This window comes from Mustela lutreola, chromosome 6 (genome assembly GCF_030435805.1).
Source record: "Mustela lutreola isolate mMusLut2 chromosome 6, mMusLut2.pri, whole genome shotgun sequence".
Classification (NCBI taxonomy): Eukaryota; Metazoa; Chordata; class Mammalia; order Carnivora; family Mustelidae; genus Mustela; species Mustela lutreola.
The window spans coordinates 142,628,819-142,654,311 of NC_081295.1; the positions used below are offsets into that span (position 1 = coordinate 142,628,819).

General features: G+C 41.4%; 1 protein-coding gene and 1 long non-coding RNA gene across 7 annotated transcripts in view; one reads left to right on the plus strand and one right to left on the minus strand.

The window, feature by feature from the left end:
- Window positions 1–4,096, minus strand: part of MAK (male germ cell associated kinase) — a 57,241-nt gene extending 53,145 nt beyond the window's left edge. For 4 of the 6 annotated variants that reach the window (XM_059179241.1, XM_059179246.1, XM_059179244.1 and 1 more), the window contains exon 1: window positions 3,830–3,979. The gene's annotated coding sequence lies outside the window, so the exon portion shown is untranslated. The other 2 variants (XM_059179242.1, XM_059179243.1) reach the window with 2 other exon arrangements.
- Window positions 4,097–13,738: 9,642 nt separating this feature from the next.
- On the plus strand, window positions 13,739–24,661 carry LOC131833249 (uncharacterized). Its single transcript, XR_009354372.1, has 4 exons — window positions 13,739–13,862; window positions 14,529–14,790; window positions 23,440–23,544; window positions 24,560–24,661. It is a non-coding gene; the product is annotated as an uncharacterized LOC131833249 (long non-coding RNA).
- Window positions 24,662–25,493: the final 832 nt, after the last annotated feature.

Sequence of the window (25,493 nt, forward strand, 5' to 3'; positions counted from 1 at the left end):
TATGATTAAACAAAACACGGACTAAAATGCACTTATCCTTATTTAGAATTTTATTAAATCAATATTTTGCCATTTGTTATCGACAGTGTTTAATTGACCTCTTTTCTAGCTTGTCTCACTTAAGGTGGCATACACCTCCCTTTTAAGGAAAAGTGCTGTCTACAGGTTTACTGATCCTTTCTGGATAAGTAACAATACAGAGAATATATTTGTCTGTAAGGCCACAGTGTTCATCGTATCAGTAGGATTGTAATCTATAATATAATGTGTCGATAATCAATCAGAGAATCAATGATGGAGTCAGTCTAGTACTTGCATTAGGTTTGAGGCTGCTTGTTTTTTGTAGGGTAGTCCCCAACTTCTAAAGAACCCATTCGTACTGGCTTTTACAATCACTGATGAAGCCAAAGGAACTGCCCCCACCCATTTTCCCTCAAAACCATGCAGAGTCTGCCCCACAATGAAACCTACCCCCCCACCTCCACTTAAAGATTCCTAACCCATTTCCTTACCCTAAAATACCAAGATGCTAATGACCAAATGGAAATTGCAAATGTTACTCCTTACCCGTACTAGACCCCCAAGGCTGTATCTTGCTCTATACCCCGAAGGACACTATAAAAATAATAGGCCAGAAACAGTGGAGGGGAAGAAAGTAGTGCAGGAGGAAGGGAGGAAGTAGAGCTAAGACAACTAATTTCTTAATTCAGAAATTCAGTAGGATAATAGCATCATCTTTTCTTTCACGTTAATACCTAACTGAGGACTACCACTGAGGGTCTGATAGGCAGGAAGTAATGTAGGCAATTCTGGAAAAGGACATTTTGCTTGAGAAGGGAATGAAAGAGGGAGCTGGCCAGGTGGGAACCCAACGGCAGAGGTGAGAGGCTGCAAGAAACAGTCCAATTTTACCTCGCAGTGACTTAGCCTCTAAAAGTGGAATTAATTATCTCTTTATCTTCCACTGTTAGGACCCTCAAGCACCACCATCACCAGTATTATCAGCACTACAGATCATTCACTCATTGATGACTTTCGCATTGGCCTGGAAACCCAACCATTTTTGGAGAGGAAATTATAAAAACTTCATGCCTAGCCTAACCAACCACTTTCCAAATAAACCTGGAAATACAGTTCGTTTCAAGTGAGGGTGACTACAGCATAAGGTCTACTTATATCCAGGGAAGAATAAACAGGGGACCCAGCCATTTCTCAGCTTGTGTCATTTAAGGGGTGGCGTGATGAAGATTATAGATTTTAAAAAGGTCTAATTTGGGGCTCTCAGAGAATCTGTCCAGTTTAAGCCTACCTAACCTTTAAGTAAAATAAGTTTACATACTATACTCCCAAGCAAAAACCTTAGAGAGGACTCTTTTGAGTCATATTAATTACAAAACAGTTTTCCAGGGTTAGAAGCTGACCGTTTCAGCTGTCCCTGTATCCTCTGGATAATATAAAGACAAGAGCCTCATGTAAAGAGGCACAGATATCCAGGTGAAGACTTTGTTTATTTTTTAATCATAATTCCCATGTTTCAATTCACACAAAGAACTACTTTAACCGGTGTACCATAGCAAACTGCTAAAATAATTATTAGTCCAAAGCAATAGATGTAAGTTAAGAAAACAGAGGCTGCCTACAGGTCCTCAGTTCACACACAATAATATTTCTCTACAGGTTACATTTATTCTTCTCTGTTGATCTACAGAAGACAAATTATGATGAACAGAGATGTAGTAACATGACCTCTTATGTATGTGACTATTTCCATCTCTACAGCTGACTCTTGAACAACATGGGCTTCAACTGTACAGGTCCTTTTATATGCGGATTTCTTCCAGATTGATACCAGACAGTACTGTAAATGTATTTTCTCTCTGATTTTAATAACATGTTCTTTTGTCTAGCTTACTTTATTGGAAGAATACAGCACATAATACATATACAGAATATGTGTTAATTAACTGTTTATGCCATCAGTAAGGTTTCTCGTGGACAGTGGGCTATTAGGTTTTTGGTGAGTCAAAAATTATACTGGAATTTTTGACCATGTGGAGGTTCACACTCCTAATCCCTGTGTTGTTCAAGGGTCAAATGTCTGTATATTTCCATTTATACGTTCACACATACAACAAGGTAGGACAGAAGTCAGTGTAATACAACTATGATCTTTAATTTAGCAGAACTGTTAGGAACTTGGAGTTTTCTACAATTAACCTACAATATTTAGTGACTCTCCTATGGCTAAACAACGTTATAGTTTGATTTAAAGAAAAGAGATTTAGAGCCTCAACTATAGACCTACATTAAACAAATACCCTTATAATTTCTCTCCCATTATAGTTTTCTTGTTTTTATCTAAGTGCACGAGTACCATGTATTTAAATGCGCAATTACAGTAAACTTAAACTGTATTCTCAAGGGCTTCTGCCAGCTAAAAGGGATTTAGACAGGATTAAAGAAGATTAACACAGAGGACAAATGGAGGGTAAAACTTGCCTCTGCCAATCACTGAACAGATTACCTTTGGAACTCTTCAGCTCCTCTTTGCAGATCCTACTGGAACGATATCACTCCAACGCTGGCATTAACGTTTTTAAAAAATAATAACGTTTTAAAAATCACTAAGTTGTTTAAGAGCAAAACAAATAAAGATCTCAAAGTCACCAAGACGCATGTTTTACAGAAATTGAAAGGAGAGCTTTTAGAGTGGAACAACAAAGATTGCGTGTTTAAAAGAATACCGGCATTGTGCTTCGTGCTAACATTCACACATTATTCTGAAACGAAACAAAATTAAAAACCACCCCAACGAAGAGATGAAACAACTTTGTGCACGGCCAGCTTTGCACAGGCAGTTAAGGGGCCGCCTTGGGGGGTGGGGGGTTGGTGTGGGGGGTCTCCCTTCCCCAGACGCTGCGGTGAATTGGGGCATGGTGGACGTAAAATTAAGTCCGAAGGCTGGAGAGTAAATTGTTACTTTGGTTCAAAGAATTTCGTTATCATTAGGACAGATGTGTGCTCTTTTAAAATTATTATCTAAATATAATTAATCTCCTTAAGAACTGAAATTACAAGCCCCTAAAATCAGTTTTATTGCTCCCCACTTCCCTGCCCCCTCCAGACTCTGTCCCTAAATTAAAATATCTTATCTGCGGTAAGAAAGTTCTCATCACGCCGGCTGTCTCATCCTTTTTCCGCAAACTAAGGCCCTTTAAAAGACTCCTGGGGCCGGGGTCCTGCCGATGTACCGGAACGGGTCGTCCCCGGGCCCTGCGGGTGATCCCCTGGCACCCCGGCAGCCGGCAGCCGGCAGCCGTATTGGCGGGGTTACTGCTGGGAGCCCCTCAAGGCCATCCTGCGCCGGGATTCCCTTGGGAGTCATTTGGGATGCACGAATGAGGGCAGAATTTAGACCCAGTTTTCTATCTTTTCCTTCCTTTTTTATTTTGCAGTAGTTCTGAACTCAATTCCGCTACCTGCCCGGGACGCGATCCCGCTTCTGACTCTTCACTCCTAAAGTAGTTTCTCCCTCACTCCTGTCACTCCCAACTCCCGGCAGTAGAGCGAGCGGTGGACGTGAGGGTGGAGGGGAAAGGGCGAGGGGCGTAGGGGGATCAAAACGGAGAGGGTCCGGGGCGGGGGTCCTCACACTGAGGGATGCCCGCCGTCTTCCTCCCGCCCGGAATCTACCCTACGATCAAGAAACACGGAAAAGTGGCCCAGGAGACGTCGGAGAGCAAGAACGAGGTGGGCGCAGAAGGACCCCTCCCCACGCTTCGCCCTCGCCCCCCGCCCCGGTCCTTCTCCCCCCAGTCCCTCCCCCTACCAGTGTCCAGAGCCCTTCTCTCGGCGGAGGTTGGCCCTGGTAGGACGCGGCACCGAGGGGACATGCCGGGCGGGCCTCTCTGGACAGGCTCGGGCTGGATCGGACGGAGGGTGGCAGCCCCGCAGCCGGCAAGGGATTACCTGCCCAGCACCCGCCGCTTACCTCTTTCGCTCCCTTGTGAAGCTCCGGCGTCTTGTGTGTTTCGTCTCCTAGGAAACGGCGGGGGCGTGCGCAGGCTTCCGCGCTTCCTGCCGGCTTACACCCCGCCCACTGCGGGCGTGGTCAACCCGGACATATCCCGCCCCGTTTCGCAAGCCCCGCCTCCCTCAGGGCAGGGCTTCCGTTGACACCCGGGCGCCTAGAGAGCTGGCGTTCTTTGTATTTGGGGCTTGGGAAAAGTCTTGGTTACCTTTACAGATTTTTTTGTTGGAAGTTGGTTTGTTTGCCCTTTATTCTGTTTTGGTTTTGCTTGGATTCGTTCTACAAAAGAATTTGATTCGTTAAATCTGGTTTGCAGACTTGGAAAGGGCAGAAGAAAGATACACATGTTGACCCGTACTTAATTTGCTTATGCATATACCACCTGGGGGAAATTTGCTCTCGGTTTGCAGTCCCTTGTGTCAGTCAACTATTCAGGTATGTGTTACCTCCTAGGCCACACTTCTAAGTTTGTTTTCATTTATTCATTCAGAGAACCTACTAAGTACCAGTTAGTTGGTAATTCCAAGATAAACTAATGTCTTTGTGTAAATAAATGAGTAAATAGTAACTAGTCTAGAGTTGTGAGAGGAGGAAGAAACTTGTGTTACTGCAAAAAAAAAAAAATGTCCAGATTGCCTAGCGAGAGGGTCCATGAATCAGAAGCATGAGAGATGAGGCAATGATGTATCCGTTTAGTAATCATCTATGAGGTATCCACCCTGGGCTTGGCACCAGAATAATGCCAAAGCAAACGAGACAGTTATGCTCATGGCCCTCTTGCAGTATAAAGAAAAATAGGCAGAAAAGTAAAAAGCTTTTAAAGTTTACATCATGGAGGTCTTATATGCCTAATTATGAAGTCTAGGACTTACCATGCATTGATGGGGGAACTGATGGAGATTTTCCACAGAGGAGTGACGTGTTCATATCTGTATTTCAGAAGATCACAAAAGCAACAGTGGGCAGGGCAAATTTCAGCAGCGAGTCTGGAGGCAAGAGAAGGAAAGGCAGGTGGTGGCAATTGATCAGGAAGAAATGATGAGGTTCTGACTGCAGCAGGGATGATGGAAACAGAAGAGAAAGGGACAGAATTTAAGGGATATTTAGGGGTTTTGTTTGTTTGTTTGTTTGTTTTTGACAGGCCCATCCAGCTTAGGTGAGTGGTGGACAGTGGTCTCCAAAACTGAGTTGGGAAATATTGGAAGAGAAGCAGATGTGTAGGTGCTGTATGGGAGAGATCATAAGGGAACTTGCGAAAATTTTGAATTTGAGGAAAATCCAAATGGAGGTTAAGAGAGGGTAATTTGAAACAGATTTATAATTTAGGGTTGGAAGGGCTGGAAACACTGGAACTATAGCTAAAGTCCAAGGGTGTGGGTGAGATAAACTAAGAAGAAGGGAAAACTGGGATTCTGGAAAACTCTTTAAATACTTTAAAGGGTGGAAAAGGAAAATGGAGATGTGGGAGAAAGAAGGACTGGAAAAGAAAATTCAGAGAAGTAGTAGGATGGTCCTGAAAAAAAAAAAAAAAAAAAAAAAGATGTTTCAGAATGAAAACAGGTAGGTTAAAAAAAAAAAAACAAGCATAGAGGAAATCAAGAAGAGGATATAATGGTAGACTAGATCCTTTGAAGAGCCCTTTAGATTTGAAACAACTCCATCATGCTTAAGGCAAGGTTTTTAAACTCGTTGTTTCATTAGGAAGAACAGATCTCCAAACACCCCCAACTCCTGATACACAAATAAGAACAATAAACATATGTGAAAGGCAAAACGGGCCCAAAGGCAAATCTACCTTCAGCACAGCAATAAGAAGACAAAGCCCTGGACCAGTGACCATGGGCTGAACCAAAGGCTAGAAAATTAACCAGACATACTGGGTAGGGACCAGAATGGTCTCAGGGCAGTAGTGCCATCCAAATCCTAGAAGAATACAAATCATCTCTGGAGAAAGCATCTTTAATTTAGATACCCAGGTTTTTCACAAAATATCAGCTCATAACCACATGAAAAATGAACCCCCTCAAATGAGAATTAGCAGAAAAAGCAATATGTTTAGACCTTTGAGGGTTTCAGAAATTGGCAATATCAGTTTGAATATAAAATAATTATGTATGGAAAGTATACAGGAAAGGATACAAAATCACAAAAATGAACAAAGATTGATGAGGAATATTAGAAAAAACTGCTGAAAGTGAACATAATAATCACTAATGTACATTTTTTGAAGAAGCAAGTAAGTTCAACAGTGTATCAGAACTAAAGAAAGAATTGGGAAACTGGCGTGAAATCTGCAAAAATCACTTAGAATGTAGCACAAAGACATGAGGTAGGAGATGGTCATGACAGACTAAGAGATATGATGGAAAAGACAAGAAAGTCTAATATATATCTAAGTAGATTGAGAATAAAGAGATTGAAGGAGAGGCAGTTTTTGCAAAATCAGGGTTGAGTACTTTCTAGGATGGATTCAAGATAAAAATCCACAGATAAAGAAGAGACAATGAATGCCAAGCAGGGCAAGTTAAAAGGCAATCACATTGAGACACAAAGTAGCAAAACTGCAGAATGCCAAAGACAAAGCAAACTTAAAAGCAGCCAGGGAGTAAAGAGAAATGATCTATAAGAGAAGAGCAATTAGACTGAGGGCAGACCTGTCCATACTAAAAATGAAAGCTGGAAGAGGACATGAAAATTCCCCTTCAAGAGGCACCTGGGTGGCTCTGTCCAACTCTTGATTTCAGCTCAGGTCATGATCTCGAGGTCATGAGATCAAGCCCTGCCTAACGGCTCTACATGTAATGGGGAATCTGCTTGAGATTCTCTCTCTCTCCCTCCCTCTGCCCCCCCTCTGCTTGTGCTCTTGCTCTCTCTAAAATTAAATAAATAAATCTTTGTTGTTGTTTTTAAAGATCTTATTTATTCGAGCGAGTGAGGGAGAGAGAGTATGAGAGGGAGGGACAGAGGGACAAGCAGACTCCCCTCTGAGCAGGGAGCCTGATGTGGGGCTCAGTCCTGGGATTCCAGGGTCATGACCTGAGCCAAAGGCAGTCACTTATCCACACAGGCATCCCTTTCCACTTTATTTTTAAAACAAAAGTTTTATTATAGAATAAAAGCTGGTATCAGTGAAGAAACCAGTTCCTGAAACAGTTTCCACTCTAAACGAAGAAAACTGCTCTATGTAAGTATTTTCCACAAAAGCAAGAATATGTGTGAGTGAGTTGTGTTTTTTGGTTTTGTTGTTGCTGTTTTGGTTTGGGTTGTTTTCTTTCAGGTGTGTTGGTTTTTACCAACATTGACCACTTGTAGCTTTTTGCCAAGGAAGGATATCAGTGTCCCTCGGTGTTAATGGTGGTTAAACGTGGTCCCCGTGCTGGGACCCTTTGCACCTTCCTCAGGGAGGTCCCAGAGGTTTGAAGGGAGGGTCCATATCTAGGAGATCAAAAGACATTAAACACAAACACTGGATTGGAGCTTCAGACGCAAAACATCCCTGTGGGTGACCGGAACTGGCTTGAAGGGCTAAAGGGCAGGTTCGGGAACTTGAGATCTGGCCGGTCTGTCAAGAAGCAGTCACTGCACAGCATTATGTTTAAACAAACTCTTCAGTTCACTTCATCTCTGTCGCAAATAAGTCTAGAGCCTGTCCTGCTTTGGAGGAAGTCATAAATTATATCATTTCAAGTATGTTTGCTTCTGTCAAGCTGATTCGTGGACCAGATCTTTATCAATATGTTTCTAGGTCCAGCAACTTTGTTTGTATGTTTTATTCACTGACTTAGAAGATTTTACTGTAAGATGATAGATCATCAAGGTCTTGCCCCAAATAAAGTTTAAAACCTCTGAAATAAAATCTTTAAAGTACTAGTGGGACATCATCAAGACAAGCAACTATCGAAATTCCAAATTTCATTCCCAGCTTTTTTGATTTCTTAAGATGCATACTTCTTGATTTGGGTCACATTTGGGGCAAATCATGTCAAAAAAAAAAAAACCCTCAAGAAATCAATGCAGCTTTTTTAGGCACAGGAGGTAAATTTAAGCTTCACAGTTTAAAAATAGCACACAAGTCTTTGGTAGTTTTTAACCAGCTTCCTGCAGAAATTTTAATTTGATATGTGTTTATTTAAGTTCTAAGACTTAGAGCTTTTTAATAGAAAGGGTTTTTTAGTTCTAAATCAAAAGTTAGACTTAGCTCAATCCACTTGGTAATTTATATACTGATTTATTTTTGAAAAAGATTTTGACAGTGAGCGCAAGAGATTACAGCAGGGGGAGCAGCAGAGGGAGAAGCACATTCCCCACTGAGCAGAGAGCCAGATGTGGGACTTGATCCCAGAAACCTGAGATCCTGACCTGGGCTGAAGGCAGAGGCTTAACGCACTGAGCCACCCAGGCACCCCTAAACCCATGCTTTAGAAATATGGTAACACCGGAAGATAAACTTTGAAGATTTGAAAGTGGTACCTCAGGATGCTGAGAACCAGATAGCCCATGGACTGTTAGGCTTCTTATATGTGTTAAATATTAGTATATTAATATTGTATACATACTGGTATATATAATAAAGTAATATAATGCATAATATAATATACATAATATAATACACATAATATAGTATATATGTAATCTCTCTCCCTCTCTCTACATATATTTTATGTATTATACACATATTTTATATATACATATAAAATAACATGTATTTTAAAATATATATGTACATAAAATACATATACATAATATTAATACATATACATAAAATACACATATTTTATATATGGAATATATAAAGAAAAAAGTAATTTGAGAAATAAATTAAAAATAGTTTCAGAATGAAATGTTTTCCCGGTCACATTGCCTATTTCAGTGGGGATTTGGTTATGTCAAAATACCAATTCTAAAAAAAAAAAAAAAAATACCAATTCTAAGGATTCTTTATGTTGTCTGGCTTCTTAGTGAATCATCTTAGAGCCCGCTGAAATATGCTTAGATTTTGAAAACTGGAAATATTTGCTGCTGAACTAAGACTAAACTGTTTCTGCTAGCCAACCATGATTATACAATAAAGCAAAGTTGGCCCACAATAACTTATGAGAAATGGCAGCTTTGAAAGGATGTTGCTGTTGTTTTTATTAGAAACGAAGAATGCAAACAGTTCAACAGCTCCCCCTCCCCCACCTTGACAAACACAGTTCCAGACTTTTAACTTTGGGGCAACTTGAATTCTATCAACCATTGCTTCGTTTTCATGTTCACTTTGTAAATGGGGATTTAATTTATGCTTGAAGCCAAAGACAGGTTTGTTTTAGTTTTGCCATTAGTTTTAGGGGAAATGCTTTAGAACTAGGATATAACCTTTATTCCTTGTGGCCCTTGTAGGGTTTTGGTGGAAAGCCAAGTGTTTACCAGACCCTTCCAACTTGGTCAGATGCAATCTCCAAATTTTGTCTTCCGTTCAGTGGACGGCAGAGAATTTACTGCTCAGCCTTTACAAGTTTCCAGCTACTGCTTTTTGTGGATCCGCTTGCTGTCTTGTCTAGGCAAGCACAGTTCAGGGTTCAGGTGAGAATTTAATGTTAGTTTGTACAGATTTGGGGCATACTCTCTGTGGCTCCTGATTTTCCAAGACTCTGCCCTCAGTTTCCAGCTGCTTTGCCAGCCTCACAATCCATCCCCTAACAAGCCAAAAACACTGCAGTGTTACCTTCTAGTTCTAGCTGCTCCTGGTCTTGGAGACTAGAAGGTGCTCCCAGGAGAGGAGCTGTATTAACATGAACTACAGGGCAGCATGGTTCCTTTCTCTTAAGGGTCCAATGCCCTCTGATACCTGCCTAAAGTTGGTGACTTTCCAGGACCTTCAAATAATTAAACTTCCTATTTTCCCAGAGTTTAGAACTGTTACCTAAGAGTGAGTCCAACACAAGCCACCCCACTGTGTCCAGAACAAAAGATTCAAGAATTTGCATTTAAGTATTGCTACTTCAAAAATTTCAGAACAATATTGTATTTTCTGATCCCCAAATGTCTATTTGTATTTTTATGATTTGATTTGTAGATATCTAATAGCAAAATGGCAAAATATATATCCTGATTCTCAACTGAAATCAAGATTTCCGTGATTTTATAGAATCATTATTCTTAGAATTCCCCCATAGACTCTCATTCTTGTGTTTTGCATTTTTGTTTTATCCTTAAGTCATCCTCTTTTCAATGGTTAAATCTTAGTATAGGTTTCTTTCCATTTTTTTCATGGGCTAGAATATTCGAAAGTTGTGTACATTTTTAACTACCAGCATATTTCTTATCAAAGACTGGTGGCATATCCTTCGGTATGTGATTACTATCAAGACAGTGGCTCATCGAGCAGCTTCATGCTTCTTTAAGACTGTGCATTTCACATTTGAGCTTTTCAGTCCCTAGGAAGATAAGGATTTTTGGAGAGGTTGGCATTATGGGGCCATCTCAGAACTTCCAAGCTTGCAACTTGGAACTCAGAACTTCCAACTTACAAACCTAAAGCTAATTGTGAATCTCCGAACCTCTTGATATTTAATTAAGATCAGCAATAAAGTAGTTGAGAAATAGAGCAAGAAAAACTTAACACTTGCATATGCCCTATTTTCCAGGAAGGAAAAAAAAAAAGTGTTCTCTTAAAAAAAAAAAAAAAAAAAAACTTTTAAAAAGTATCTTTGGTGATCCAGAGGAGTAGTGGGGCATTGCTATTATGTTATATTCATGAATAATGGCTAGGTAACAATGCCATATATTGGAATAGCATTTTACAATCTATGAATGCCAAGTATTAGTATATGCCAGCGATTCCCAAATTTGTCTCCCCAGCCCGTGCCTCCAACCTTAACTCTAGGCTCATATACCCAACTGCCCATTTAATGCTTCACTTAGAAACCTAAAAGCTGGAACTTAACATGTTCAAAACTGAGCTCCTGATATTCTCTCCTTTGACATTTGCCCAAAGTGCTCCTCCATCAGCCTTTTCCGTCTCAGCTAATGGCAACACCATGATTTCAGTTGTCAAATTAAATAGTTGGTGTGTCATCCTCGAATCTTCTGTCTCCTCCCCTTCACAGCAGAATCCATAGGCTTTACCTTTGTGATTTGCCCTGAACCTGACCATGTCTCACCACGCCCGCTGCCCACAACCCTGGTCCAAACCGCCATCATCTCTCACCCATATCATGGCAATCACCCTCCAACCACTTGCCTTGCATCTACCCTTACCCATCTTCAGTCTATTCCCAACACAACGGCCAGAGCAATTCTGCTAAAACATGGATTAGATGAGGACCCTCTGCTCAAAAGCCTCCAGTGTTTTCTTCTGTCAATCCTATGTCACAGTTCTTTTTTTTTTTTTTTTAAGATTTTATTTATTTATTTGACAGAGAGAAATTACAAGTACACTGAGAGGCAGGCAGAGAGAGAGAGAGAAGGAAGCAGGCTCCCTGCTGAGCAGAGAGCCCGATGCGGGACTCGATCCCAGGACCCTGAGATCATGACCTGAGCCGAAGGCAGCGGCTTAACCCACTGAGCCACCCAGGCGCCCCTATGTCACAGTTCTTATTAAGACCTACAAGGCCCAACCTTATCTGTACTACCCTCCCCTTATTAATCCAGGTACAGCAAACATTCTGTTCCAAACATGCGGAGCACTGGCTAGTCCCTCTACTGGAATGCTCCTACCCCCTTTAACTACATGACCAGCTTTTGCATTTTCTTCGGATTTTAACCCAAAGGGCTCATTCTTTGTGGCCTCTCCATCTAAATGTGCATATATCCTACCAACACATGATTTCCTATCTCCTTTCTGCTCTGTTTCCTTGCTTAGCAGTTATCACTCTAGGCCATACTGTATATTTTCTTTTAAATATTTTATTTATTTATTTGACAGAGATCACAAGTAGCCAGAGAGGCAGGCAGAGAGAGAGAGGAGGAAGCAGGCTCCCCACGGAGCAGAGAGCCCGATGTGGGGCTTGATCCCAGGATCCTGGGATCATGACCTGAGCCGAAGGCAGAGGTTTTAAGCCACTGAGCCACCCAGGCACGCCATATTGTATATTTTCATATTAAGTTCTCCTGCATCATCAGTCTTCATGATGGGAATGTAACCTCAGTGAGGGCAAGAATTTGAGCTCGTTGTCCTCTGCTCTATCTCCAGGGTCAAGGCAATGTCTAGCACTGTAGGATCTCCAAACATATTTGTTGAATGAATATGTATAGCATTTCCATAGCTGATCCTTACAACAACTCTATCTCCATCGTACTAATGCAGAAAGTACATTCAAGGTGATCACGTGACTCAGTCTAAGGCACATAGCCAATTTCAAAGACCATAATTATATACAGTTTTGGTTTTTTTTTTTTAATTCTGGGTTCAGAGGTAATTCCATAGCACTATACTGCTCCACGCCGAATTCGAGACCAGTGTACTACTTAATCATCTGAATTCAATCAGTAAATGTAGGTGTTGTTTTTATAAACCAATAAGAGAAAGATTTTTAGGTGTCTTTATTTACATATTATTGTAATACCTCCTCTGAACTTGTAACACAGGTTTTTTTAAAAATTGAGCTGATATTTACGTAATATAAATTAGCCATTTTAAAGTAACAATTCAGTGACATTTAATACATTCACAATGTTATGCAACCACCACCTCTAGAAATACAAGATTTTAATCCTTCCTTCCTTCCTCTGCAATCCCTCTCTCTGTCCCTCCCTTCTTCCCTTCCTCCTCTCCTCTCCTCTCTCTTTCTCTATTTCCTTTTTTTTTTTTTTAAAAAGATTTTATTTATTTATTTGACAGACAGAGATCACAAGTAGGCAGAGAGGCAGGTGGAGAGAGAGGGGGAAGCAGGCTCCCTGCTGAGCAGAGAGCCCGATGCGGGGCTCAATCCCAGGACCCTGGGATCAGGACCTGAGCCAAAGGCAGAGGCTTAACCCGCTGAGCCACCCAGGCGCCCCATCTCTATTTCTTTTTTCAGATTGTGCTATGACAAATGTAGAGAATAAAGTCAGAAGAAACTTAGAGAACCCAAATTCTTTTCTGTGAATCAGTTTCTTCTTCTCTAAACACAGTTATTTTTCTATTGTGTTCACTGGTCTATTTCTAGGCTCTAGTACTCTCAGGGCTTTAGAAGAAAAATATCATATAAATAACACAGTGATATACATAGATTTGATGTGTAGTTAGTTATTACTATTCACAGCATCTTCTTGATACTTATATTAGAAGTCCCATAGAACTTAGTTCACATTATCTGATGTCTGCTAAGATCTGGGCTCTCTGTCGTCTGTAGGCTTTCTGTAAAACTCTAATTTTGCATTACAAAGTCTATTTTTATAATTTAATTAATTACACATTATATAACATATTGGGATTTTATATAAATGCCATCTGTTCTTATGAGTTTGTCTCAAGAACATGCCATGCTCTATCCCATTTGGTGGCCTCTTAGGGGCTCACTTTTCCCCAAAATTTTCTCTGTTCCATTGGTCAAATTCTCTCCACACCCCAAGGCCCAGGCTTCCTTCTTCTATGAGGTTCTTACCAGCAACTCAAAGTGCCCCTGATTTTCTTAGTCCTCTGAATTTGTTTTACTGCTCTTCTAGTCCGCAGCACATGATCGATCACTCACATTCTCTTCCGTCTTGTTCATTATCATTTCATCACTGGCTAAGCTGGGGCCCCACTGCATTTTCCATCAACAGAGAGGATGAGACTGGATGTCCTTGAAACTTTCCTCCAGCCTGGAAAATTCTGAATATGTGTCACAGTTTTTTTTCTTCTTGGATTCTCAACTTCTTGAGACAGGTACATGTATTTTAAAATCCCAAAATGTACTGTGCTGAGCATAGACAAGTATTGTGTAAATTTCTAGTCACCATCAAGGGGCGTGTTTCTGTGTATAGGAGTGTGATACGACTTCTAAGACGTGCTAATGATCCATTAGGTCAAATTAATAGAGTTATAATGTGCAGGACTTGGAAGTGGCAGTCTCGCTACTTGTGCTGCTCACAACATGCCCAGGATAACATGTCCCACTCTGGCAGTCTTGCCTTAAAGAAGCAATCTTTCACAACATGCCCACAATAACACGTCCCACTCTGGCAGTCTTGCCTTAAGGAAGCAATCTTTCATTTGGATACAAACAAATTCGGGGAGACTCTGGAAACCATACTATAGGAAGAACTGAAGGCATTTAGCCTGGATAGGAAACAACTAGTAGGAGCCAAAAATACTGTATTCAAATGCTTAAAGATGCAGAATGAGAAAAAGAATTATTTGGGGAGGTCTGAAAGATAAATCCAGGACAAATGGATGGCTTTTCATATAGAGGTGATTTCAGGTTAGCGTAAGTAACAACATTTTTGTTAAGTTTCTTATAAATTAGCTATTTAACCATAGGATGGGTTATGTGCCTCACTGGCTCTATTGATTAACTGTACAGATATTGACTGACTACCTGCTCTATGCCAGGACTGTTGTGGACAAGAGCAAATGACAAACGAGATAGTCATGGACCTGCTATGATAAACCATACATTCTGGTGGGACAGAGAAACAGTAAGAAAAAAAAAAACTCCACTAAGAAAATAAAATGTCCATGAAGAAAATGAAATGGTGCGTGGGGATAGAAAGAAGAGAGGTGGAAATGGAACTGGATAAGAACAGATGGTCACGGCAGCACCTGTGAAGACAACATTTGAACTGAGACCGAAATGGCCAGAAGAACCAGCCATGTGAGTGTCTCAGGGAAGGGCATTCCAGGAACTTGGTACAATAAGGGTGGATGTTGGTTAAGGGCCAAACAGCCATGGGAGCGTCTCAGGGAGGGGTGTTCCAGGAGGTTGGTACAACAAGAGTGGATACTGGAAAGCCCTCAGCCCACGACCCTGTGATGGTTCATATGTATGTGTCCACTGGGCTAGACTAGACTCTGATGCCCAGTTGTTTAGTCAAACACTAACCGGGATATGCTGTGAAGATAATTTGTAGATGTGATTAACATTCACAATCAGTTAACCTTGAAGGAGATTACCCTCCAAAAGTGGAGTGGGTCTCGTCTAATTAGTTAAATGCCTTCAGAGCAAAAACAAGTTTCTCTGACAAGAAGGAGTTCTACCTCAAGACTACTGAGATAGAATAAAATCTTTTTTGAGTTTCCAGCCAGTTTCCAGTCCAGTTTCCAGCTGGACTACTCTACAGATTTCAGACTTGCTGGCCCCTACATCACACAAGGCAGTCCCTTAAAGTAAATGTGTGTGTGTGTGTGTGTGTGTGTGTGTGTGCGCTCGTGCATGTGTGTAGTACCTACATTCATATATATACACACATATACACATTGGGAACCTATTGGTTCTGTTTCTTTGGAGAGCTCTGGCTTACACAGACCACTTCACAGGAGCTTCTGCCTATCTTGGCACTCCACAGCTGGTGGAGTGGGAGTGGAGAGTAGACTCTAACTCGTTACGATGCCAGAATTATTTAGGGACCCAATAAGCTGTGAATGCAACTTTTAGAAAGTATTCCTACTTCACAAATATCTCTGCTGTCTATTGAATCCTTTAGCATGGGTCACCTACCATTACAAATGTCCAATAAAAGAATGGAGATTTCAACACTTAATCTATTTTTACATTTTAGAATTGACTTCTTACTTTAGAATTTCCCTTGGAAAACAATTTAAAGAATAAGAGGTAGTTGTAGGAGTTTGAATTAGATTTTTCCATGCTTTCCTGGATTAAAATAGACATATCTATGTCTTTTGAGAGCTTCCATATCTACAGTCCAAAGAATACCCTAGAAGTTCAAGGTGAAGTGCATGATGTTATCAGCCAGCAGCCATTTCTGATTTGTAATCTATTGCCAGAGAAATCACCTTGAAATTATTTTCCTGGCATTTGCACAACTGATACAGGTCCCTGATAGCATTTCTTATTCTGCCACCTCTTAGTACTCCCTTCAGACTCAGCAAATGGCTCATTTCACAGACTCAAGACAGCTTTCTCACCAGGGAACTGAAACTCCAGGGTCTTCTGGGCATAGCTAAAATCACAGATGTGTCTCCAGTATTTTCCACCAGCAGTGCAGAGTGTAGAAGAATGTCACTGGCTACCAGATAGCTAGTAGCAGGGTAAGAATTACAGATTACTATGGTAAACTTATCAATTTGATGAGTAGACAAAGCCTTTTATATTACCTTTGCATAGTGTTCGTCCTCTTTTCTTCTCCATATAAAATATGTTTTCGTTTTTAGCATGACTACTCTTACCAAACTTACATTATGCTAATTAAATTTTGTCAAAATACATCCAAACTTCAAAGCATAAGTATTCGAAGCTGTGTTTTATAGGTAGACAGTTTGTAAGTTGGAGCTGAGCTCTTGTCCTGAATGAGTCATAAAGGAATATAAAACCGGGGATGTGTGATGAAAATCGACATTTGAAATGTTGGCGTCTCCCCTCCCGTCTCCCTCTAGGGATGTGCTGAGTCGCATGTTCAGAGGCGGAGCTTGATGCACAGATTCCAAGGCCTGCGGAAAAGGGTCTATGATAACAAAATACTTTTGCTTAATCAGATGCATTTTTCTCCAGTCTTTTCCTCTTTACCTCCAATGGGTTAGTTCTGTGGAAAGTTCTAGAAGACATCCTGTTTTCTGTCCCAGTCTTACTTTTTTCAGATTGTAAAGCTCATATTTCCTAGGCTGCCCTACAAGTCTTCCAAGTAATTTAGGACGTTTGTCTATAAGCAAAAAGGAGAGATTCCAGGTACCTTGAGGGAAAGGAGCCGCAGCTCTCCAGTGTTCCCCCAAATCTTCACAGTGCACAAAAGTGCTGGGCCCGAACAGCAGCACCCCCCCCCCCAAACAGCTGTGCAAGTGTGGGCAGCGTCCTTTCTTATGCTCACTATTTGCAGCTTTGTGGAAGACCATGCCCCTAAACTCTAGTACTTAATCCCATCTCTGCATGACATTACATCTAAGTCTTTCTAGACTTTATCATGTCCTAAGTTTTTCTTCTAGTAAATATCCCAGGTCCCTCGAATCCATCTTTATCAAGTGTGATGGTTAATTTTATGAATAGTTTGGCTTGGCTGTGGTCCCCTGTTGTTTGGTCAAAAATTATTCTAAATGTATCTGTGAAGATATTTAGAGATGTGATGAACTTTAAATCAGTAGACTTAAATCAGTAAAGCACGTTAACCCTCTACCAGGTGAATGGGCCTCAACCAGTTCGGTGAAGGCCTTAAGAGGAAAGACTGAGGTTGCCCAAAGATGCAAGTCTGCCTCAAAATTGTAGCATAGAAACCCTGCCTGAGTTTCCAGCCTGCTACTCTGTGGGATTTGGACTCAAGCTGATCACAACATCGGCTTTTGCCAGAATTTCCAGCCTGTGGTACTGCTTGACGGATTTCTGATCTGCAGGCCCTGCAATCCTGTTGGCCAATTTCCTAAAATCTCTCCCTCTCGTTCTCTCTCTCTTTCTCACATTCTCTCTCTTGCTTATATATTTCTAGAAATTTATCTATTGGCTCTGTTTCTCTGAAGCATCCTATTACACCAAACAACAATCTATTTTCCTTTTCCCATCCCTCCTCATTATTTTCTGAAAATGTCCAGGTTGCGATTACCCCACCTGACACACTCCAGGTGTGATGAGCCCCAGGCAGAGCACGACTAGTCTGCCTTATCCTTGCTCTGGGGTCAGTTAGCATGAATAACTCACTGCTTAAGAACAGAGCCTTGGCATCAGAGAGAGCTGGATTTAAGCCCCCGTCTTAAAGAAAACTCTCCTTCAGGGATGCCTGGGTGGCTCAGTCAGTTAAGCCTCTGCCTTTGGCTCAGGTCATGATTCCAGGGTCCTGGGATCGAGTCTCACATTGGGCTCCTTGCTCGGCAGGGAGCCTGCTTCTCTCTCCGCCTCTGCCTGCCACTCTGCCTGCTTGTGCGCTTGCATGTGCACGTTCTCTCTCTCTCTCACAAATAAGTAAAATCTTTAAAAATTTTTTTAAAATAAAAAAATAATAATAATAAAAGGATAACCCTCCTTTAAGGAGATTAGCCGTCATTCTGTGGCTTTAGCAACAGGTAATCCTAATTGATCAATGACAACCTGCTACAATAGCCAGTAGACAAATCAGTGAGAGATCACACTTCTCAAAAACAGCCCATCATCAGCGGCCCCTCAGCAATGACTGTACTTCCGAAGGTCAGCCAGCCAGCAACTGTCTTAGTGAATTTCTCTGTCTCCAGACTTAAATAACAACCCATCCCTGAGACCTCTTCTTCTGAACATGCACAGTCCCTGAACTTGACATTTGCCCAAGCCAGTGCAGTGCAACTCTCAGCCTTGCTCTGAGACTGTGCGGTTGATAAGCACCGCTCTCCCTTGTTCAGCAATAATTTCAGCTTTTTGTTTTAGGTCATTGAGTGGTGGTCGTGTCTATTTTTTTTTTTTTAAAGATTTATTTATTTGAAAGAGACAGAGAGAGAAAGAAACAGGAGGAGAGAGCACAAGCAGGAGAGTCAGGGAGAGGAAGAGAGACTCTCAAGCACATTCCATGATGAGCACAGAGCCTAGGGGCCACATCTTTTAACAGAGGATAAAAGGTCATATGTGAAAAGTATTGAGCATAGGGCCTGGCATGGAAGAATCACTTAAGAAATGTCATTAGCTTTGGGGCGCCTGGGTGGCTCAGTGGGTTAAGCTGCTGCCTTCAGCTCAGGTCATGATCTCAGGGTCCTGGGATCGATCCCCGCATCGGGCTCTCTGCTCAGAGGGAGCCTGCTTTCCTCTCTCTCTCTCTCTGCCTGCTTCTCCGTCTACTTGTGATTTCTCTCTGTCAAATAAATAAATAAAATCTTTAAAAAAAAAAAAAAGAAATGTCATTAGCTTGACTTGAGTGTGTGATTCTATTCACATCCTCTACGGTTGCTCCGGCTTCTTCAATAGCAAAGGCCGTCAGCCTCAGAATAACATTTTGGTTGTTTGGGGTGCCACCCCCCCAGAATGGGCCTATCTGGGGCATGCCCAACATGCTACTGGGCCGCAAAGTGACAAGATAGAGGAGTGTCCACCCAGGGAGGATGGTCGGGACAATAGTGGCTCATTGTAACCATGGCGGCATCTTGTCCAGCCATGCTCTTGTCTGCTTCCCAAGCTGCTGTCACGTAGTAGCCTTTCACACTGTTGACTCACTGTGCCAACTAAACTCCAGAGTTCCTTCAGCAGGGGCTGCTGATAACCCACCAGTTCCAACATGCATTCCTCTGTTTGGTGGACTCCCAACCAGCAGGGTGAGACCTGTGCCACTTTAAATTTCATCTTGCTAAATCTGGTCCAGTGCCCTAGTCTGATCAAAATCCTAGATGGGAAAATGCCTTCAAATACACACTGAAGTGGGAAATAATAAGGTCTTAGACACATAACAAAGGATATTTTGCCCTTCTAGTGAAAGGCTCTGCTCTATCATTCCTTTGTACATGAGATTCTGCTGTCAAAGGTGGGATCCAGGAGGAAGTGTTTATTTTATACTTAATGTAGAACTTAGTTTTTATTTATTTTTTTAAAAGATTTTATTTATTTATTTGACAGAGAGATCACAAGTAGAGAGGCAGGCAGAGAGAGAGAGAGAGAAAGAAGCAGGCTCCCTGCTGAGCAGAGATGCTGATGTGGGGCTCAATCCCAGGACCCTGAGATCATGATCTGAGCCGAAGGTAGAGGCTTAACCCACTGAGCCACCCAGGCACCCCTAGAACTTAGTTTTTAGAACAGCCTTAGAGTTACAGAATTATTGAGGAAATAGTGTAGAGTTCACATATGCCAACACCCAGTTTCCCTTATTTTTATTTTAAAGATTTTATTTATTTATTTGAAAGAGAGAGAGCATGATGAGCAGGGGGGAGGGGCAGAGAGAGAGGGAGAAGTAGACTCCCCACTGAGCAGACAGCCCGTCCTGGGGCTCAATCCCAGAACTCTAGGATCATGACCTGAACTGAAGGCAGACACTTAACTGACTGAGCCACCCAGGCGCCCTCAGTTTCCTGTATTATTAACATCTTACACAAGTGTGGTACATTTGTTATACTTAATTGATACATTATTATTAACTAAAGTTCATACTTTATTCAGACTTCCTTAACTTTTACCCAGTGTCTTACTGTGTTTTTTTTTTTTCCTGAATGCCATCCAGAATGCCATATTATGTTTACTTGTCATTTTCTTCAGATTCTTCTAGATGGTGAGCTTCTTAAACTGTCCTTATTTTGATGACCTTGACATTTTTGAGGGATACTGGTCAGGTATTTTGTACAATGTCCCTCATCTGTTGTTTTTCTAATGATTAGATAGAGTTCTGATTTGGGGAGGAGGAAAAAGCACAGAAGTGAAGTGACATCTTCATCACATCACATCAAGGGCACATGGTATCAACATGACTTCTTGCTCTTGATGTTGGCCTCGTTCACCTGGCTGAGAGAGAGTTTGTCAGTCTTTCACACTGTTAAGCTACTCTTTTTCCCTTTCTGTGTAGTATTCTTTGGAAGGAAATCACAATGCATGACATGTAGTTAAGGAATGGGGAGTTACGCCTCATCTTCTTGAGTGTGTAGTAGCTACGTAAATTATTTGGAATTATTCTGGACATGTTTCTCTTCTCCCCCATTTGAATTAGTTTATTTATTTATTCAATTGTATCTTTATATCAGGATGGACTCATGGATTTGTAAAAATATTTTGCATTATAATACAGGACTATGTTTAAAAAAATAATCATTCCAGCTTTGGCCATTGGGACCCCTTTCAACTGACTTTTGTGTTCTTTTGACATGAACCCATAGTTATGGAGTTTTGTTGTTCGTGATTGGTTTCAACCACCATGAAATGCTCCAGGCTCATCTTGTCCACCTGGAAGTGGAAGGGGAGCTGTTTTCCAAAGCTGTGTAAGACCCTGGTACCTGGGCAGCAGGCTAAGATCCCCTTCACCAAGTTCAACAGCATGGCTGAGAGGCTCTCCTCTACCTCCAGACTGACCATGGGAATCCTTTAGTGGTCTCCTTTCTCTTCTCCTTTTTGCAAAGCAAGTTCTCAAGTGTCTCACCTTCAACTTGAGGTGGGTGCCTAGTAATGTCCAGTCTAAACTTAGCAAGGGAAAATTCTTAGAGACATTATTGTTTAAATTTCTAAGATATTATAAATGCCTGCGATAATGTAGCCTTGGCCACGATGTAACAGGCTATTTGACGTGTCTTATTTCTCTTGCTTACTAGAAAATTTCTTGAAGGCAGAGACCACATTTTGTGCTTCTTCATATAATTCCTATACTGAGCACTTAGCATACATCTGGTGAATGGCTATATTCTGTTGAATATGTCAAAAAATTTTTTCAATCATTTTTGCAGATATGTCCTCTAAGATGAACTTGATTTTTTTAATCACAAAATCAAAACTTTAAGGTCATACCTTTATTTTAAAGGCTCTGTTAGAGTTCCATGATGAGTGCGATATTCTTGTAACAAGGGTAGTGACACCCAAAGAGAAATGGATGGATCTCTGTTCAGAAGCCTGCAGGGCTAGCAACTGAGCCTGAGGACAGAGACCTCTACTGATGACTTCTGTACATCCCTTTCTGGTGTCGTAATTCTGGGTGTCCTTGAACTAAGGGGTTTTAGTGTTCCATCTTGGCAATCGCCAGAGAAGATCTTTAAAAGCATAGTGCTTAGGGTGGTTAAGAGAAGGAATTCAGGTGACTTATGGAAACCTGGATCAGTAATACAGTCTAGTAAAAGGCCCACCAGGGGACACAAGGCTTTTTCAATTGCTGTTTTTAAAACCTCACCCTGAAGAGTCATGAGGAGAGAGAATGTTTTATTTTCCACATGCGGAGGTCTCCACATGCAGCCAGGTGGCATTTTTACTTAGTAGGGCCCTTCTGGTACATCAGTCGGGAGGGTCACAGGTGGCTACAGTCAGAGATGGGCTTCTTCAACCTCGTCTCTCCACACCACAGCCCCCGGATGCCTCATGTTTCAAAAGACTTGTCAGACACACCATAAAACACAAAGTCGTATGGGTGGCTCAGCTGTCTGAGAGAGGATCAGGAGATCCAGCTCTAATGGGCCGATTCATGGAAAGCCATTACTGATGTAGAATAGGGAGGATATTTTTTTGCTTTAGCCAAGTGGTATGGAAATATGAACAGATAGGGTGACTCTCAGCAGAAGAAGTTAGGGGTAAGAACTCTGGTTGTCCATTCTGTGTGGTTTGTAAATAGAGATGTTAAAGGGTGATTTTTTGGTTTTTGAAGTGTTTACTCTGAAGTTTATTTATGACATTTATACCTTAAAAGATAATAAAAATATATTCTCTCCCATTAAGTAGACTACACAGTTAAAATAAAATTTTTTTTCCTTGTAGAAGCTCAACAAATGAAATCATTTTATGTAAAGACTTTTATTTTATTTTAATTTTATTTTTTTAAAAAGATTTTTATTTATTTATTTGAGAGAGACAGAGAGCAATCAGGAGAGAAGCAGAGGGAGAGGGACAAACAGGCTCCGAGTTGAATGAGAAGCATGACATGGGGCTTGATCCCACAACCCTGAGATCATGACCTGAACTAAAACCAAGAGTTAGATGCTTAACTGACTGAGCCACCCAGGCACCATTCAATATAGCTTTTAATAAAACACACTGGCTTTCATTTACACTGTGAAATCAAGTTTACATGACCCACGGGGTAGACATGTTACATCCGACTCCTTGAAACTCATTGGCTCAAAGCCCATTTCAACACACCTCCTAGAGCCCCACCCCACCCCAGAAACAGCTTTTGCCATGGTCACCAATGATTTCCATGTTGTCGGATCCAAAGACTTTTCTGTCCTCATCTTTGACTTCTGTGACCCCCCTTCTCTATCCTGGTTTTCTCCCTATCTGACCACTAATTCTCATTCCTCTGTCAGATCCTCCTACCCATACTACCAATTGGGAATTCCTTATGGTGCATACCGATTCCCCTTTCTTCTTCTTCTGTACCAACACTGTCTGATAGAAATTTGTGTGAGGATGGAAATACCCAAGTATGCACTTACCTGTGCAGCAGCCACTAGCTACACATGGCTGCAGAGGAAATGTGGTCAGTATGACTTGGGAACTGAATTTTTAATTCTAGTTCATTAATATTTATTGCCACATAAAGCCAGTGGCTGCTATTGGGCAGCACAACTTCAGACTATCTTACAAGGTGAGCTATTAAAAAGCAGCTTCAGAATTGCAATTTCCTGGGTTTTCTCTGTAGCTCAGATCTCCCCACAGAGCTGTAGGATTAGAGTTATCTGAGAACTCAGATGACTCACAAGCACTGACTGATTGTAACTGTTCCTTCCTCAGCTGCTACTATTCGGAGAACAGCACCAGCCACTCGGTTGGCCGAACCTAGAAAATGAGAGTTGTTCCTGATTTTTTTCCTTTTCCTTCCTATCTCACATCTAAACTGTAAGTAACTTCTATCGATTTTACCTCCAATTTGCATTTTGAACCTGTCCACTTCCGACCACCCAATACAAACCATCATCATGCCATGCTTGAATGACTTGCAATTGTCACCCTCCCTTTTGAACCCCCCTTCAGCCCATTATCTACATAGTTTCAATATTGTCCTCTCAAAACATGACTTAGATCATGTTGCTTTTCTGCTTACGATTCTTGCATGTTTCGCCATTGCTTTTGGAATAAAATGTCAATTTCTTGTTTTGGACTTCAAGAATCTGGACCCCACTCTCCCTTCCAACCCATTTTATATATTGTGTTTCCTCTTGTCCATTTGCACTAAACCTTCTGGGACGTGTGCTCTGCTGCCCCAGGACCTTTGCACTTGCTGTTTATCATCTGCAGTCTCTTCCCAAGTTATTGACCTGGACAGATTTCTTACTCTTTGGTTCTTAACTCAGTACTTCAGGGAGGTCTCCCCTAACCACTTATCCCAGTGAGTTTGCTTCTATTTCCTTATTCTCCACATCAGCGTAGAGACTGGTTTCTCCTTTACGTTGTGTGCTTGTCTCTTTAATGTTTATGTAGCATACCAGCCTATGAGCTCCCAGAGGACAGAGGCTTCTGTGTAACTCCCCACATTTATCTAATAGTAGCACATCACTGATACATAGTAGAACTTGATAAATATTTGTTGAATGAATGAATGAAGGAATAAGCTCATGCTTTGACTTGTAGGCAGAGTATTATATCTTATTTTATTGTTTTTAAAATTCAATTTTTAGGGGCACCTGGGTGGCTCAGTCGGTTCAGTGCCTGCCTTCAGCTTGCGTCATGATACCAGGGTCCTGGGATCATTGTTGGGCTGGGATATTGTTGGGCTCCTTGCTCAGCAGGGAGTCTGCTTCTCCCTCTCCCTCTGCCCACCTTTCTCTCACTAGCCCTCTCTCTGTGTCAAATAAATAAATAAAATCTTTAAATAAATAAATAAAATTCAATTTTTAATTTGTATTTTAAATAGCAACAAGTGGATGACTTGGTTCCTGCCAGCATCTTCTCTTCTTCCGTTCTTCATTAAACGAACCCAACAATGGCATCCAGGGAAAAGTCGAAGATAATAAAGATAAATTACACTGAGAATAGTGTCTTTCTTTTAAGTCTCCACACAGCATATTGCTTTCAGCTTCCTAGAACTACATATACTAACAAGGTTTCCAGTACTATTCTGACAAATCATAGACACTGGTTGCACTTTGGAATTATCTGGGAAACTTTAAAATATGCCGGTTGGGTCTCATCCCTATACATTCTGCTTTAATTGGCCTGAGGTGCATCCTGCCTGCTAGGACTATTGCAGTTGCCCCGGAGATTCTAACGTACAGCTACGGTTGCCTATCACAGTGGGAAGTTGTAGCCCAAAGAAGGATGGGTGTGGTAAGAAACTGTCTTTCAACTCATTTTGTCAGTTGTGAGTTCTGTTTGCCATGATGTTCTTAATGTAGCAACTCACAGGTAAGTTAATAGTGTTTTATAAGATGTTTAATCATGAAAACAGCCCATTTGCTTTTCTGACAAATGTTCCATTGAAACTGTCAGAGGTTGGATTCAATACTCTAAGATTTCTCCAGATAAGTCCACTTCCAGACTGTGAACTAGAAGGATGAATCATTAGCAAGTGAATAATTCGTGTTTCTGTTGAGTGTCCCTTGGCACTGGTTAAGTCTACCTGTGGTCCTCTGCTTGAACCAAAGGTGTCAGCTACAAGCCTGGCCTCACCTCTTTTGCTTTTTCTCCCCCTGTGCTCAACAGCTGGTGTTGTCGTGGGTCTCGCTCTAGGCTTGGGCCCCTCCCAGTTCATCAGCTGAGCAGAGCAAAGTGTGTCAGAAACTCTGGCTGCTCTAACTTATGCTCCCCATATTTGAAAGCTACTAATAAACTCGCAAGTAGAGAGCTAT